Source organism: Sciurus vulgaris (assembly GCF_902686455.1).
Source record: "Sciurus vulgaris genome assembly, chromosome: 9".
NCBI classification, from domain to species: domain Eukaryota; kingdom Metazoa; phylum Chordata; class Mammalia; order Rodentia; family Sciuridae; genus Sciurus; species Sciurus vulgaris.
This window is the reverse complement of record NC_136469.1, coordinates 79,317,363-79,334,871: the sequence shown is the minus strand read 5'-3', so window position 1 is coordinate 79,334,871 and position 17,509 is coordinate 79,317,363.

Sequence of the window (17,509 nt, the reverse complement as noted above, 5' to 3'; positions counted from 1 at the left end):
TTGACATATGCTGTATTACAGCTAATGGTTTGTTTTACAATTGGTGGTGGTATCTTCATCATTGTGATAGGCAACACGCTGTAGTTAAACTCACACACAAAACTGGGAACTCAGGCTCATTCATTCATTTATTCAGCAAGTTTTCTTGTCTCTCTGGGCTAGGTACTGTTCACAACCCTGTGGGGAAGACAGACAATAACAATGTCTGTCATAAGAGTGAAACACAAGACAAAGCTGTGTATTGAGAGTGCTACCAGACAGAGAGACAGACAGACTTCTTGGGCTTTAGAAACTTGGGGAGAAGTCAAATCGGAACTCAGCCTCAAGGGAGCAGGAGTCTGCCACATGAATCTGCTGAGGACCTTTCCCAAGAGAGGGAATGACTAGTCATCGGCACATTAAAATTCACTGGATTGGCATTTAAATGGTGTAATTTGAAGCCAATCTTGCAAATCTTAAACTGAAACTTTCTTTCCTTTTGAGAAAGAGGGTAAGAGAGTTGAGGATATGAAGAAAGTATCCTCTTTGGGAGAAATTATTAAGAAATTTAATAAAAGCTTAAAAGACTTGAGCAAGATTCATATTCCCACATGGATATCTAAGACACACAGATAAAGACTATTTTAATATAGTGACTTATAAAGTCAAGAGTTTTCCAAACACATGAGTTCTTCCTTCCATGTTTTTTCAGTGCCTTATTCTTTTTTTTTTTTTTTTTTTTTTTTTTTTTCTGGAACGGTCTTAATGAACTTAACTTTTAAAAAATTGAAAGATTCTATTCAATATATGAGCTTTTAGAAGATTTTGATAAATTAAACATTTTAAAAATTATATCTCAAAGAAATCAAAGAAAAAAATTTTGGAATCTGATTATAGGAGAATATAGAGTAAAAAGTATTTCTTATGATATCCATTGTGACTCCTCATGTGCGGATAAACAAAATTATGGAATGGAATCAAGAAACTGCCATTCCAAAAGTCAAATTCTCATTGTTTCTAATAACGAATTCTCCTAATCATAAGAGTAATGCATTGAAAAAAAAGCTAATATAAGTTTAATAAACTACTATTTACTGAGTTTCTACTTTGTGCCAAGTATATTATCTTAATTAATATAATACTCTCATGACATAGAGTCAATTCTCATTTTGAACGGTAGTTATGTTCTACCATAAACACCGAATTAGTGAATACTAAATCATTGCTCCTCAGGAAAGAGAGGATTAGGTTTCTGGGAGTCTCTGGTCAACCAATCAATATACAACCTTGTTTTATGTGTGCTGCTGTTTAAATATCTTATCTAATGTATATTGCCGATTCAGTCACATTGAACTTAGGGCCAATCGCACTGTAAATTGTGCCCGCAGTCTCTCCATAAGGCACATCATGGCTTTCTGGAGCTTGAAAACACTAGACTTGATAGACTTCAAGTGAGGGGGTGGTTTTAAATAGTAAATGCACCAACAAAAAGCACAAAAAAATGTGAAAACCATGATACTTAATAGACTGTGAAAGGGAGAGCTGTTTATACTTCAAGAGCTGAAACAGTGGCCTTGTCAGCCTCAGCTGGGAATGCACACATCAGCAAACTAACAGCTAACTCTGCATGAAAACAAACGGCAGCAACAGGGCCCCAGGAAACAAATACATTTTAGTAAGTAGGTGAATTTACAAATACAGAATCTGTGGGGAAGATGGTTTGTGACTGCAGTTACTATTACTATTATTTCATAGGGAAATAGAGACTTGGAGATCTTACCTAATTTACCCAAGGACATCAGGCTAGGAAGTAACTTGCTCAATAATTACTCAAACTTAGTCTCATCTAAGGACTTTAACCTTTATTCATTGTTCCAAATCGGGGGATAGAAAGATTAGGTACTTAGGTTCTGGAATCTAAGTGGCTGGGGTCAAATGCTAATCCTGCCATTTTCTAGCTATTTAACCTTGGAATATCAGTTAGCCCCTCCAAGTCTGATCATCTCATTGATAAAAGTAAGACAATAACAATCACCATATCATTAGGTGAATATGACTTTTAAATAAAGAATGCTTGTGAAGTGCCCAGCACAGCTCTTAGATTATGAAAGTGTGCAATGTGAACTACTTAAATTCCCTGTTGTCCCCTCTACAGCCACCACATATTGAAGGTCCACTGAATCAAACACAGAACCAGGAACACACAGTATTGTTTGTATTTCCAAACAATGTTATGACAAAGTATAGAGAAAGGAGAGTCAAGAGGTGTTGATTGAAGAGTACATAGTTCCAGCTCTGCAAGAGGAATAAATCCAGATGATCAAGTGTTAAATGCATAGTACACAAGATGTACATTGCTGGCGGGAATGCAAATTAGTGTGATCACTCTGGAAAGTAGTGTGGGGATTCCTCAAAAAAATTGGAATGGAACCATTTAACCCAGCTATCCCACTCTTAAGTTTATACCCAAAGGACTTAAAATCAGCATATGCCAGTGATACAGCCACATCAATGTTTATAGCAGCTCAACTCATGATAGCTAAACTATGGAACCAACCAAAATGTCCTTCAACAGATGAATGGATAAAGAAAATGTAATATATATACATAGATATTATAATATTGTATATATATATATATACACATATATAATATAATATATATATGCAATGGAATATTATTCAGCTTTAAAGAAGAATGAAATTATGGCATTTGCTACTAAATGAATGGAGTTGGAGAATATCATGCCAAGTGAAATAAGCCAAACCCCCAAAACCAAAGGTCCAGTATTTTCTATGATACACAGATGCTAATTTACAATAAGACTGGGAGGTGCTATGAAAACATAGAGTTACTTTAGATAGAGGTGAATGAAGAAGGGAAGGGGTATGGGGTTAAGAAGGATATTAGAGTGAAACAGACATTATTTACCTCAGGTACATATATGACTGTGACCAATGTGATCCTACAACATGTACAGTCAGAAAAATGAGGGATTTCACTCCATTTATGTATGATTTATCAAAATGTGTAAATGCTTTCTACTATTATGTATAACTAATAAGGATGAATTTTAAAAATTAATGAAAAAAGGATACCATATATAAAACTTAAATTTTGTTAAGATGATAGGTCTTATGTTAAATGTTCTTACCAAAAAAAAAAAAAAATGTTTGGGTGTTGAGGCACATATCTGTAGTCCTAGCAACTTGGAAAGATGAAGCAGGAGGAACGAAAGTTTAAGGTCAGCCTCAGCAACTTAGAGAGACTATCAATGATTTAGTGAAACCTTGTCTTAAAATAAAACATAACAATGAAGATTTGGATCTACTTTTTCTTCAATTAGGTGCAGGGTCTCTTGAAGGGTCTCTGGTCTAATTTCTATGTCCTTCATCCATTTTGAGTTGAGTTTTGTGCCTAGTGAGAGATAGGGGTTTAATTTCATTTTACTGCATATGGATTTCCAGTTTTCCTAGCACCATTTTTGAACAGGCTATCTTTTCTCCATTGTATGTTTTTGGCTCCTTTTTCTAGTATGAGGTGACTGTATTTATGTGGGTTTGTCTCTGTGTCCTCTATTCTGAACCATTGGTCTACCTGTCTATTTTGGTGCCAATACTATGCTGTTTTTGTTACTATTGCTCTATAGTATAGTTGAAGTTCTGGTATTGTATGCCTCCTGTTTCACTCTTTCTCATAAAGATTGCTTTAGTTATTCTGGGTCTCTTATTCTTCCAAATGAATTTCATGATTGCTTTCTCTTTTTCTATGAGGTGCATCATTGGGATTTTAATTGGAATTGCATTGAATTTGTATAGTGCTTTTGATAGTATGACCATTTTGTTAATATTAATTATATCCAAGAACATAGGAGATTTCCATCTTCTAAAGTTTTCTTTAATTTCACTCTTTAGTGTTCTGTTGTTTCCATTGTAGAGGTCTTTCACCTCTTTTGTGAGATTGATTTCCAAGTACTTTATTTTTTTTGAGGCTATTGTGAATGGAGTAGTTTTCCTAATTTCTCTTTCAGAGAATTCATCACTTATGAATAGAAATGCATTAGATTTATGTTGACTTTATATCCTCCTACTTTGATGAATTAATTTATTAGTTCTAGAAGTTTTCTGGTGGAGCTTTTTGGATCCTCTAAATATAGAATCATATTGTGGGCAAATAGTGATAGTCTGAGTTCTTCTTTTATTATTCGTATCCCTTTAGGACCAGACTTCCTTAACAAGACCCCTAGAGCTCAAGAAATGAAAGCAGGAATGAATAAATGGAATGAATTCAAACTAAAAAGCTTTTTTCTCAGCAAAGGAAACAATCAAGAATGTGAAAAGAGAGCGTACAGAGTGGGAGAAAATATTTTGCACATTCACTTCAGATAGAGCACTAATCTCCAAAATTTATAAAGAACTTAAAAAACTTTTCACCCAAAATACAAAGAACCCAATCAATAAATGGGCTAAAAAACTGGGCAGACACTTCACAGAATAAGATACACAAACAATCAACAAACATATGAAAAAGTGTTCAACATCTCTAGTAATTAGAGAAATGCAAATCAAAACCACCCTAAGATTTCATCTCACTCCAATTAGAACAGCTATTATCAAGAATACAAGCAATAACAGGTGTTGGCAAGGATGTGGGTAAAGAGGCACTCACACATTGCTTGTGGAGTTGAAAATTGGTGTAGTCACTCTGGGAAGCAGTAAGGAGATTCCTCAGAAAACTTTGAATGGACCCACCATTTAACCCAGTTATCCCACTCCTCAGTTTATACCCAAAGGACTTTAAATTAGCATACTATAGTAATGCAGCCACATCAATGTTTATAGCAGCTCAATGCACAATAGCTAGATTGTGGAACAAACCTAGATGCCCTTCAATAGATGAATGGTTAAAGAAACTGTGGTATATATACACAATGGAATATTATTCAGCCATAACAAAAAATAATATTATGGCATTTGCAGGTAAATGGATGGAGTTGGAGAATATCATGCTAAGTGAAATAAGTCAAACCACAAAAAAAAAAAGAAGGTCAAATGTTTTCTCTGATAAATGGATGACAATACATAATGGGTGGGGTTCAGTTAGGGAAGAATGAAGGAGCCTTAGATTGCATAGTGGGAAATGAGGGGAGGGAAGGAGGTGGGGGAAGGAAAAATAGTGGAATGAGTCAAATAACATTACCCTCTATACATGTATGAGTACACAAATGGTGTGCACATACAGTGTGTTCAATCATAGATATGAAAAATTCTACCCCATTTGTGTAATGAATCAAAATGCAGTCTGCAAAACTAGAAAAAAATAATAAAATAAAATAAACATAAAGAGGAGTGGGGATGTAGCTCATGGTAAAGCATTTCTGGGTCAATCCTTAGCATAAAAGAGAGAGATAGAGAGGAGGAGGAGGAGGAGGAGGAGGAGGAGGAGGGGGAGGAGGAAGAGGAGAGGAGGAGGAGGAGGAGGAGGAGGGAAGAAAAAGAAAGAAAGAAAGAAAGAAAGAAAGAAAGAAAGATAGAAAGGAAGAAAGAAAGAAAGAAAGAAAGAAAGAAAGGAAGGGAAGGAAGAAAAAAGGAAGGGAGAAAGGGAGGGAGAAAAAGAAAGAAAAGGAAGGGAGAAAGGGAGGGAGAAAAGGGAAAAAACTTCTAGAGGTGATGATTAAGTTTAGGGTATTGTATTTGGGAATGGTTTCACAAATGTATACTTACCCTCACATCAAGATGTATACATTAAGGCAGACGCAGAAGTGTACTTCTGTAATCCGAGTGATTTAGGAGGCTGAGGCAGAAGGATTATGAGTTCAGAGCCAGCCTCAGCAACTGAGAAAGGTCCTAAGCAATTCAGTGAGACCTGATCTCTAATAAAATATAAAAAAGGGCTGGGGATGTGGCTTGGTGATTAAGAGCCACATCCTTATACCAAAAAAAAAAAAAATGTACATATCAAATATGTGCATGTATCTTTTTATATGTTAATAGATATCAATAAAATATAAAATATTTTAAAATATATAAATATAAATATATAAAATATATAAAATTAAAAATAGTTGATGGTAGATTAGAATCATGGTGTTTTTTTTTTGTAGTAGACTATTTCAAATGAAAAGAGAAATGCTATGGATCAATTGTATAAAAAGAATCTATGCAAGTTTCATTTTTATTTATGTGAATGTTTTCTTTGTAAGCACACAATATTTAACTAATTTAGAAATAAAAATATTTTTTAAAAGTTTAAAAAGCACATGTTTTTAAAAGAAACTGAGGCTTGTATAAATTTAATAACTTGCTGAGTTTCTCTAAGCAATGAAGAGATAATTCAATATTTGCATTCAACTCTCTAACACCAGCAGGTTTTTTCTTAACCACCCCTCCCTCCACCCCAACAGCACTTGGGTTCGTCCTTGCATGTCCTGTATTTAACAGTGAGGACATGAATGGTAGAATAAACTGCAGCTCTCCTTTCACCTTGTACTTTTCACCTTGTACTATTATATATAGTTTCAGATGAATCAGAACCCTCTTATTAAAACTGCAGTTATTTTTGCACCTAATGTATTATTCACAATTTTATGTCTAATTTATAAATAAGGCTCATCTTCATGTCTTAAAATACACTGTGAATATCCATATTTGTCTCAAGTTTCTTATTGAAATATATTGTTTCCATTACTTTCTCAAGATTGTCATGTCATAGACATCAAAGCATTCAAGCTTTCAAGAAGCATTAAAGAACGTTGCCTAAAATGGTTAATTTTATGTGCCAATCTGGCTAAGCTATGACGCCCAATTGTTTCATCAAATATTACTCTAAATATTACTTTGAAGGTGTTTGTGGATGTAAGTGACATTTACAGCAGTTGTCATTAAGCAGTGATTACCCTGTAAAACATAGGTGGGCTTCACTAATCAGTTGGAGATCTCGAGAGCAAAGACTGATATTTCCTGAAGAAGAAGGAATTATGTCTCAAAACTGCAACATAAAAATCCATTTTGAGTTTTCTCCTTCATGCTTGCCTGTCCTAAATTCCCAGATTTGCCACCCCATAGTCACATGAGCCAAATCCTTAAAATAAATCTCTTGGAATCTCTCTCCATGGGCACATACAAACACACAGACACAAGTTGGGTATCTCTTGTCTGAAATACCTGTGTGGTTATCAAGCATCCCCCCAAATCTCCGTGTTGATGCAGAAATATTCAGAGGTGAAATGATAGGACTGTGAAAGTTGTAACATAATCAGTCCATCCTATTTCGAATGGACTGTAGACAGTTTGGGTATGGCTGGAGGAGGTGGGGCACTGAAGGATACGTCCTGAAGGGTTCCTCTTCCCTGTGCCACCTTCCCTACTCTCTCTCTGCTTCCTGGCTGCCATGAGGTGAGCTGCTTTCCTCTGCCATACCTTTCAGCCATGATGCTTTGCCTTGCCTCAGGCCCAGGGCAAGTGAGTTGGCTGACCACAGATTGAATCTCTGAAAGCTTGAGCCTAAAATTTTTCCCTCCTCAAGTTTTTCTTGACAGGTATTTTGGTCCCAGCAACAAAAAGCTGACCTACACAGCCTGTGACCAGAGGTGCTTTAAATTTCAGAGTTTTTTGGATTTTGGAATATTTGCATTGATTTTACTGGTTAAGTATCCCTGATATGAAAATCCAAACACTGAAATGCTCCATAATCTGAAAGTTTTGAGCACCATGTTTGCACTCAAAAAGTTTTGGATTTTGGAGCATTTTCATATGTTGGAGCATAATCATATTTTCAGATTAAATATATACAATCTGTATATCTGTGTGTGTGTGTGTGTGTGTGTGTGTGTGTGTGTGTGTGTGTGTACATGCATGTGTGTCCCCTACTGGTTTTAATTCTCTAGAAAAATCCTAGCTAAAATTCTGGTTTGCCCAGAGTGAAGAAGTTGTACAGGATATGCTCAGAAGACAGTCCTGAGCAAGTAGCTCTTTCCTGCAGCAAATTTCCTGGTGAAAAGTAACATAATGAGGGTACACAGATTTTCATCATTCTTCCAAGTATTTATGGCACAAGTTATCCAGTCAATCAGAAGTGAAACAAAACAATTTGGCAATGCACTGTGTTATGTGTGTATTTATACAACAATGGCATGCAAGCATCACTACCTAGTTTCAGAATTTTTGTATCACCCCAATTTAAAACTCTGTAACAGTGAAGCAATTACTCTTCCTTGCTCTTAGCAGCCATTATTCTGCTGTATCTGTGGATATTTGTTGATTCTGGAAATTTCATATAAATGAAATCATACAATATGTGGCCTTCACATTCAAGGAAAACCTCAAACACAGATATTCACAGCAGCTGTATTTATAATATTCAAAATATGGAAACAACCCAGTAGCCCATTAACAATCAAACAGATAAACGTAATGTGGTATATCCACATAAGGAATCAAATTTATTTATGCAAAGGAATAAATACTGATACATGCTCATGGGACTACATGGATGAATCTTGGAGACAAAATGGCAGCTGTACTAAGTCTTAGAAAGGAGTGTACAAAACAAGAATTGAAAAGAAAAAAATGTTGACATTATTTTTCAATCTTCACTTTGGATCAAAATATGAATTCTGTACCAGTCTTCTCCCAACCATGGTGCTTCCCTATATTAGTAGTGCCCTGCATGTCCAATCCTTTCAAAAAGCACTTAGCAACCCTTTTCCCTTTCTAGGGAAGCTTAGAGATTTAAGACAATAGCTTAAAGATTTAAGACAATAGCATTATTAATTCAATCTTCTAAATATCATAGTAATAGTATACCGATATATGGAAGAGGTGTGTGTGTGTGTGTGTATCTCATAGAGAAAGTAAAGCTTAGGGAGATTCAGTTAATTAAAAATAAGTACTTAACTCATGTAAGAGATAATTACTCAAATGAAGAATATCACAATTAGATAGGGGCAAATCCATGACTCTGCTCTACACCCAAGTGCATTTTCTTATGTATAAAGCATACATTAAATCATGAACATTCATTTTTATAAAGCAACAAATCAGAGAAGCTGATTTCCAATTTAAATATGGAGTCTAAGTGTAAGGACAAACCTAATCAGGTGGGTTCAGTCAAAGGAGGTCACAGTATTAAGTACTCAGTGTATAGTTAATCATGTGTAACACTGAATTAAAGGGTTGCCTGAATGAATTCAATTTTGAACCAAACTTTTAAAACTCAAAAAATTCAGATGAGAGGAGAAAATGAAGAAAAGTATTTCAGGGTTTAAATTATTTATTCATGCATTAAACAACTTTACTGAACATCTGCTATGTCCCTCTGTGATTCTGAGGATATAGAATCCACACTTGAGGAGGGGCTATTAATGGCAAATAGACTAGACAAATGTATTGAATTTATGGGAAAATGGAAATGGAAATGAAATTGCTGGAGTGGTTTGATAGAAGCTCTTGAATTCTGGACTGAGGAATTCAAACATCAAATGTGAGTCTCTGGAGAATCACTATAGATTATTGGACAAGTATCAAGTGAAAAGCCACCATTAGCTATGCTAGTCCCGCTTCTGTGTGCAAAAGGAGACAGGGGCCACAAATAAGTAAGAGTTCTAAACCAGCATGAATATGAGTACATTCTGTGATTGAAGAGTAAGATAATAGTAATATCTACAGAAACAAAAGAAGGCCTTTCCACATTTTCACAGGATTAAAAAAAAAAAAAAAAAAATACCCAGACTGACTTTGAGCCTGGCTTAGCTCTACATTCGGATATTACTTTCAGATAAGAAATATCATAAAACACCTGTGTTAGGTAATAAAATCCAACAACATCTTCATTATATCAGGACCTAATCTATATTTATCAATATTTAGTAGTTCTTCTACTATGGCGTGGTAAATAGATACAAATAGTCCCGCCTCTCTGTAGAACTAGAGATAAGTACTTATACATAACATTGCTATTATGATGCTACCTATATCACATTTACAATCCTGTAATCAAACCAATAATAATACTTTGTACTTATGAACTGCCTCACACTAAAAATCTCAAATGCTTTATAGACCATAAATTCTCCCAACACCCTACATGAGATAAAGAATAATTTCAATCTCCAATTAACAGGTAAACTAGAAACTAGCATAGCTGAAGGACTTGTCCAAGGCCACTGAGGTAAGACAGAGTCCACTTGTTCTGCAGACTTGGGCAGGGTTGACCCTGGACAAAATAGTAAAGTAAGCAATACTTGATACTGGGTACTGTTTCTACTTCCCCTTTCTTTCTCTACCTACTTTGGCAGCTCTCCTAAGTTTCCCTTAAGGTGTTAACTGATACCAGTTGATAATGCTCAAGGTGTTAGCCTTCCCAGGGATATCTACATTTTATTAGGGGGCTCTTGAAGTCTGGCTGGATGTCAAGAGTCAAAGAAAGAAGTTCTTTGAATTGCTGATGGAAAGACTGCTCCCATCTCACAATTTACCAAGTGAACTACCCAAAGGGCCATGTACTCTGCACTCTGCCTTCCTGGAGACCATCTCTGCCTCCCTGGAGACTCCCTTTCTTACTGCATCAGTCAGAACACTGAGGTTCTACTTTGTTTAAGGACAGAGGTGGAAAGAAAGGATTCATCTTTGAGACCAGAACTTCCTGATAGCAAGCTGGGTCTGGTTCTATCTGAGCCATCTCTGTATTCGGAGGCAAGATTTCTGACATTTGGGGGGTTCCATTCTTTGTGCCCAAAAGTGTTTGTAAGTGAGCAGTGTTCCTAACATTTGCTGGAAATATAATCCAAACACTGCCACCAGGTGGGATTTCTTTCACCTAACAGGATGAATGTTTTCTACAGCATTTCCAAAGAGATCAACAATATTAAAAATCTCTTCCTACCTGACTGGGGGAAAATGGAACGATTTGAAACAACAGTAAAATGCCTGGTTGCAAGCTGCTCTTTGTTGGGACTTGTATCTGATTTCCTGAATTAATTTCAAATAGCAAGTCTATATATGATTCGAGGGAGGTGTAGGAAGTCAGGGGTTGAGGTGTGCTACAGATCACTTTCCTGTCTTTTATGACATGAATCACTCAAGAGATTTCAAGAAGGCAATCACACTTGCATCATGAACAAGTACTGAACATAGAAAGAAAAATATTGAAAACATTTGTAACCATCATTTCATCACTAAAAGATAAGAAGTGCTGCTGCCTTTCTGCTAAAAGGGAAATACATTTTTGCTGTCAACATGAAGCATAGAGTATGGCCAGGTTAATTTACCAAAACAAGGAGAGGCCTTTCTTCATCTTTCTGTCATCTTAGGTGACAGAATTAGAGTCTCACTAACTGCACCTTAGTGTTTTTCTTTTACTCACTCTGTAAAGCTTATTTACAGATTACCTACAGTAGGCAAAGAGTTCTATGGAACCATGCATGACCCCAAGAAGTTGTGCTCTACATAGAGATGTAAATGTACTCAAATGCTCATTTACATTGTCATTTTCCTATTGCATGTTGTATATCAAATCATAATGGTCTGGAGTCATGCAGGAAGACTTCATGAACAAATGAAATCTGAAGTTCACTGATCTGGAAGAGATTAGCATGTTGGTTTGGGTTGTGTGTCATATAACCAGGAAACTTGCTCTAGAGTGTTTTAAGACAAGGAAAACTGCCATAGGACAGCAAGATGTTCCTTGGGGTTATTCCTTGTCAATGCCTCAGAACTCAAAAATACACCCTGAACTAGCTATACAGGTAAGCAAATATCTCTTTCTGACTGTGCTTCTTTCAAAATATGTAATTCAATTTAATTCTATACTTCGTGTAGATTTGGGATTACAAAAACAAAGAAGTCACATCCCTGACTCTTGCCTAATTAAGGGTCTATTAGCTTCCATTCTGTTTTAATTCCTGTCTGGTCAAATCCTACTCTGCTCCCTGTGCTATCCAGACACTATAGCTCTGTTTACAGCTCAGCAATAGTTACCAGGATTGACAACATGGATACTTGAAATATTTATGTAGCATTTATGCAATCACTCTTCATTGCCCAGTAAAAGAACTGGTTTGCAGGACTGGCTTCTTGCCAGAGTAATCTTGATCTTAATTTTATAAGGCAAGAATTAACCCCAGAGTTCAAAAATTGAAAAACAGGGTGGAGGAGTTGTTGGTAGGTGATCATTTGTGGTCAAAGAAAGCTGTTTGCTTTTCCATGGGCAGATATCCAGGGGCAGTTTAAAACGACTTCCCTTAAGGAAGAAAAGCTAGAAAAACACCTGGAAACCCTGAAGCAAAAGTAAAGAATAAAATTAGTCCCCAGTGGTGATATTTATCATTTCTACACTCCCATCTGTCCATCTTTTAAAGCATTTGTCACCATGCCTAACCAACTTTAATTGATCCTGTTAAGGCTTTACATGGGTCATCTGATTTTCAGCTCCACCTGGAAATTTGCAGGGTGAAAAGGCAGATGCTTGCAACCATGCAATGAATCCTTTCTGATGAATGAATCTCTGAGTGGCCAAGGTGACAAATGATATCACCTCCCTCAAGTGAATTTCAGCTCCAGACAGTGGAAGGTCAATAACTTCTCTCCACAGTCCCACTGACTACTACCTTCATTTAGGCTTGTGTTTGATAGGAAGGAAGAGGTACAAGAAGTGAAAGTAAGAAAGAGGAAGAAGGTTAGGAGAGATAGAGACTGGACCTGAAATCAGAAAGAGGGAGAAGTTAAGGAGCTGTGCATACTTCAGCATAACCAACTCTTCCTTGTAATGCATGTCTTCCATGCATTACAACTGAAGAAAATGTGAACACAGAAATATAACGGAAATGTTCACTAAATTGTGAGGGGCACAACTGCCAGAACATGAAACGTTTAAGTGTTATGCACTTAGAAATGCAATTCAGGAAATAATCACCAAAGGAGTCAGATGGAAAAAGATGGACTTTAAGAAGAAAAGACTTTTTAAAGTAATAAATTTTCCCAAATGGCAAGAATCAGATTCTAAACTGGGCACAGTGGCACATAACTGTAAACCCAAAGACTGTGGAGGTTGAGGCAGGAAGATCCCAAGTTCAAGACCAGCCTTGGCAACTTAGTGAGACCCTGTCCAAGAAAATTTTAAAAAAAGAGAGAGAGAGAGAAAGAAAGAAAGAAAGAAAGAAAGAAAGAACGAAAGAAAGAAAGAAAGAAAAGAAAGAAAGAAAGAAAGAAAGAAAGAAAGAAAGAAAGAAAGAAAGAAAGAAAGAAAGAAAGAAAGAAAGAAAGAAAGAAAGAGAGAGAGAGAGAGAAAGGACTGGGCATTTAGCTCAGTGGTAGAGCACCCTGGGGTTCATTCCCCAGCACCACAAGAGTAAATAAATTTTAAAAAGTCAGACTCTAAGAAACTGCTGTATACAGTAATGGCTGAGAAGACCCAAAGAGAAAAATCTGAAAATTTGCTAGTAAAAAGAAGGTATTTTGGAGGTGAGAGGATTTAAATACATCTTACCAAGAAAAAAAAAAAAAAAAAAAAAATGGGAACTGTAGGACCTGAAAGAGGAAAACTGACTCAGACAGTGGGAAGAGCTCCACAGAGCAGAGACTGTCAGCTACAAGGGAAAGACCACAAAGAGCACCTGAGGAGACCCTCCAAGACCCAATCAAGTAAGGAGCTAACACACAGTGAGAGGAAAACTGTCAAGGTGAGTTGGTCACCTGTCGCATGCTGTGGTTCAAACACTACTCCAAGCCTTCCACCAAAGGGAAAAATCATACATATGACTTAGAAATAAAGTCTCTCTCTCTCTCTCTCTCTCTCTCTCTCTCTCTCTCTCTCTCTCCATATATATATATATATATATATATATATATATATATATATATCACACAAACACACACACACATTTATATGTAGGTGGGAAGTGTAGTGGTAAATTCTCATAGTACCATTATCAGTAGAAATTTTCAGTAAAAGTGGGATTGGTTAATGCAAGGGAAAACATGACCAGGTATGTTAATTAGCTACAAAAACATAGTGTTCACATTGATCTGATTTGTTAATTATGAAAAATATAAAATAGTATACAAAGAGCATAGCATAATAGCATAAACTCCCCTCATAATATAATTTATTTTTAATGTAAGGGAAAAAAATCAAAATGCTGCATGATTACAAAGATATAATCAACACAAATATTCTACACGTCAGGCATAGAAAAAGGGAGAGTGGAAGATATATCCTAAAATGCTAATCTTGGTTTTGTTAGAATTCTGTGACTATGGGTGATACAAAAATATATAAAACACAGTTACTGCCCTGAAGGAACTGACTAATTCTTATTCCTTATTGTATTTGCTTAGTCATCATTAATTTACATGTCATTAAAATTTTAAGGAATATCTCAGTTGAAAAGCAGTTGAAGTGAATTTTTAAAAACAGGAAATAAGGAAATGCTAAATCAAGTTATTTTGTTCCATAGGAATCTGAACATATTTTTTATTCTATTTATATAAGGAAATGAATGTGTTTGACAGGAGTATCTGATATAACTCCCCTTTCACTTACCACTATTCAATTGGATTCAGTTCAGCAAATATTTGCTAAGGAGGCAATGATATATAAGGAAAATGGGGGAAGGCATGAGAGGAAAAGTTGAGCAACAATCCTTGATTTGAGAACCTTGCATCAGGACAGAAAATTAATGTAGTGATACTTCTGACTCTCCCAAACCCCAGTCTATGCCTCAGATTCTTGTCTGATTTTCCTTCGTGGGACAGAGAACAAATAGCACCAAACCTTTGGCTAAAATCCTTCCAGAGGCTGATGATTTTCAATGTTGATCATTAATAAAGTGGGAGATTCTCAGTAGAAGAACATGCTTAGCAGGGTGTCCTTCCTGATTGCTATTCCTGTTGTTTTGGAACATTTATCTTCCAGACCTTCTTATGTCTGTCTTTCATATCATTTAGTTCTCAATTCTAATGCTGTGTCCTCAGAGAGGTCTCCCTTGACCTTACCATCCTAGAATTAAGATGTTCCTACATTCCTTGTAGACTGATATTCAGAGGAGGGACCATATTATTTCATCTCTGCATTCTCAATACTAAATTAAATGTCAAAACACATAGTTACTAAGTGTTTGTTGAATGAATGAAATAAAAATGGGAGTAATGAAACAGATAATAAGGAACCAGACCCCATATCTACTAATTCAGGTTTATATGAATATTCAGTAGTAATTGATGGGAAGGTGTTCTTGACATATTCATAAGTTTTTTATAGTTTTATCAGCAAATTATAATTATACATAACAGTAAGTTTCATTTGCACCTGTACATAAGTGTAATTTGGTCTAATTCATGAGAAAACTTAAGACAATGAATGTAAATCGTGATGAGGAATGCTAATAAAGACACGCAGAGTACACAAAGAAACATATACACACACATGATTTTTGCAGACAAAATTAGAGCCCGACTCCACAGAATTCACTGAAATCCTAAATTTGTGTTTGCTGTTGTTTTCAATCATGTTTTCAACTAATGTCAGTCTTTAACTTTTCTTGGGTTTAGGAAAAGAGAATGAGGTATGTCCTTATGGTTTAATAGTTGTCTGAAACAACAGCACTAACACAAAATAGGAAAGTTTTATTATTAAAAAGTTAAAGCAACTTTAATTCATTAATCAGATGTGATGGAGAAATCATACACAAGACACTTGTACTACTAATACCTTAATCTCTGGTTACTCTTTTTGAAAAGCTATACTTTTCTGGGCTTTTGAGCATCAAAGAAACCTGATGCTCAGCCAGAATTTTGAATCCTAGGATAGATTTATTCATTCATTAATTGCTTTGGGGAGGAGGTTTCTAAGAATGCCAGTATTCTGAAATGATTTAGTCCATCCAGATCTGAGATTCTGTGGCTTTTGACAACAGAAATACTGTGCTCCTCTCTTGAAGTATCTCATGTTGGCATCTCCAGGTGTTCTGACAGACTAGAGACTGCTATTTCTAGTTCAATTTGCTTTTATTTCAATTTCCCAAGAGGTCACTTGAACAGCTGTGAATGGGTACCTTTATTTGTCATTTCTGGTCGTGCTGCTGCGGGCTTCATCCATTTCATCCATCACTCCATCTTCCTGGGTTTATTAGTTGCAAATGTGCCATTGTAGGTTAGGGATTTGGCTCTTAAATGCGATCTTTAGTTAGCTGACTTCTACATCCAGACTTTCTATTCCATCTTGCAGTTACAGCTGAAAGTCCCTGCTAGATATTGTTCTACATTCTTAACACCTTGTTACTTTGCTTATTCTGAATGTAATGACTGGTCACTAAAATATAAAGATGGGCATAGCTTGATGTCATTCTCCCAGGGCAGAGTATGAAGATGTGAGAAACATTAGAGAAGGCAGCTCACAGAATTGAGAATGCAGGAAGGGGAGGGAGCACAACCAAAGATTCACAGGGAAAAATCAAAGAGGGAGTGAGTTTCCAGGGCCTATTGAATTTCGCAATTAGGTCTTCATTATTAATCACAAAAGCTATTATATTCTCTATGCCAGGCAAAGATCACCCACATGATCCCATTGAATCCTCTCAAACACACTTGAAGCATGTGTTATTATCTGCAGAACAGTTCCTGGGGTGGCTGAGGGCAAAATCCAAACCACAGGGGAATGAGAATGACTGACTGGGGAGAATACAGTCTGCAATTGGGATAAATTTGGGATAAAAAGAGATTGAGCCCCTAGTAAAGGCTAGTCAGCATGCCAGTCACTTAACACTGCTTTCTAATGTCATCCAAACAAAACTCTGAAAGGAATGTGCTGTTATTCACCATTAAAGAAGAAACAGAGATTCTGGAGGCTCAAGGTAACGCCTGGGCCTATCTTCTTTTCAATAAAGTCCAAGGCCCCATGGAGGGAACAGAGAGACAAGGAGGGTTTACTGCTTCTGGCCAGGAACAGGGACAAGAACATAAGATCCACTAGTTGTACCTTGAAACTTTAGTTTAAATGCTAGTTTCATTATTAATAGTGTGGCAATCAAGGGCCTGGGTCCAAAAGTCAGGCCCCCTGATTTTGGAGCTGAGTGCTGCCACCGACTGTATCATTTTGCCTTAGTTTTCTAGTGTGTAAAACGGTGTCTGTCTTGAAAATTATTTGAAAACAGCACAGGTGGAACATAAAAAAAACAAGTGCCTAGGGTATGATCCATTTGCATAGTAGTTTAACCTCCATTTACAGCCCAGAAAAAGAGAGAATTCACAAGGATATCAAAGCTAGAAACTCCATGAACCCTCTTAGTACTCCAGGATTTTTCCAGGATCCCTGAGTTTCCCAACACTGCACCATTCTGCAGGGAAACCACTCCAAGGGATATAAGTTGGGTTTGTGGTGAATTACATGTTTTTAGCATGGATAGGCTCTCAGCGGGAGAGGGGAGCTATCATGAGAAGCTCTCAGGATGACAGGTAACTATGGCCAGGAGGCACAGGTGCAGGGTCTGAAGAAGCTTTGGCCACTAGAGGCCCAGGAAAGGCAATGAGGGTGGAAT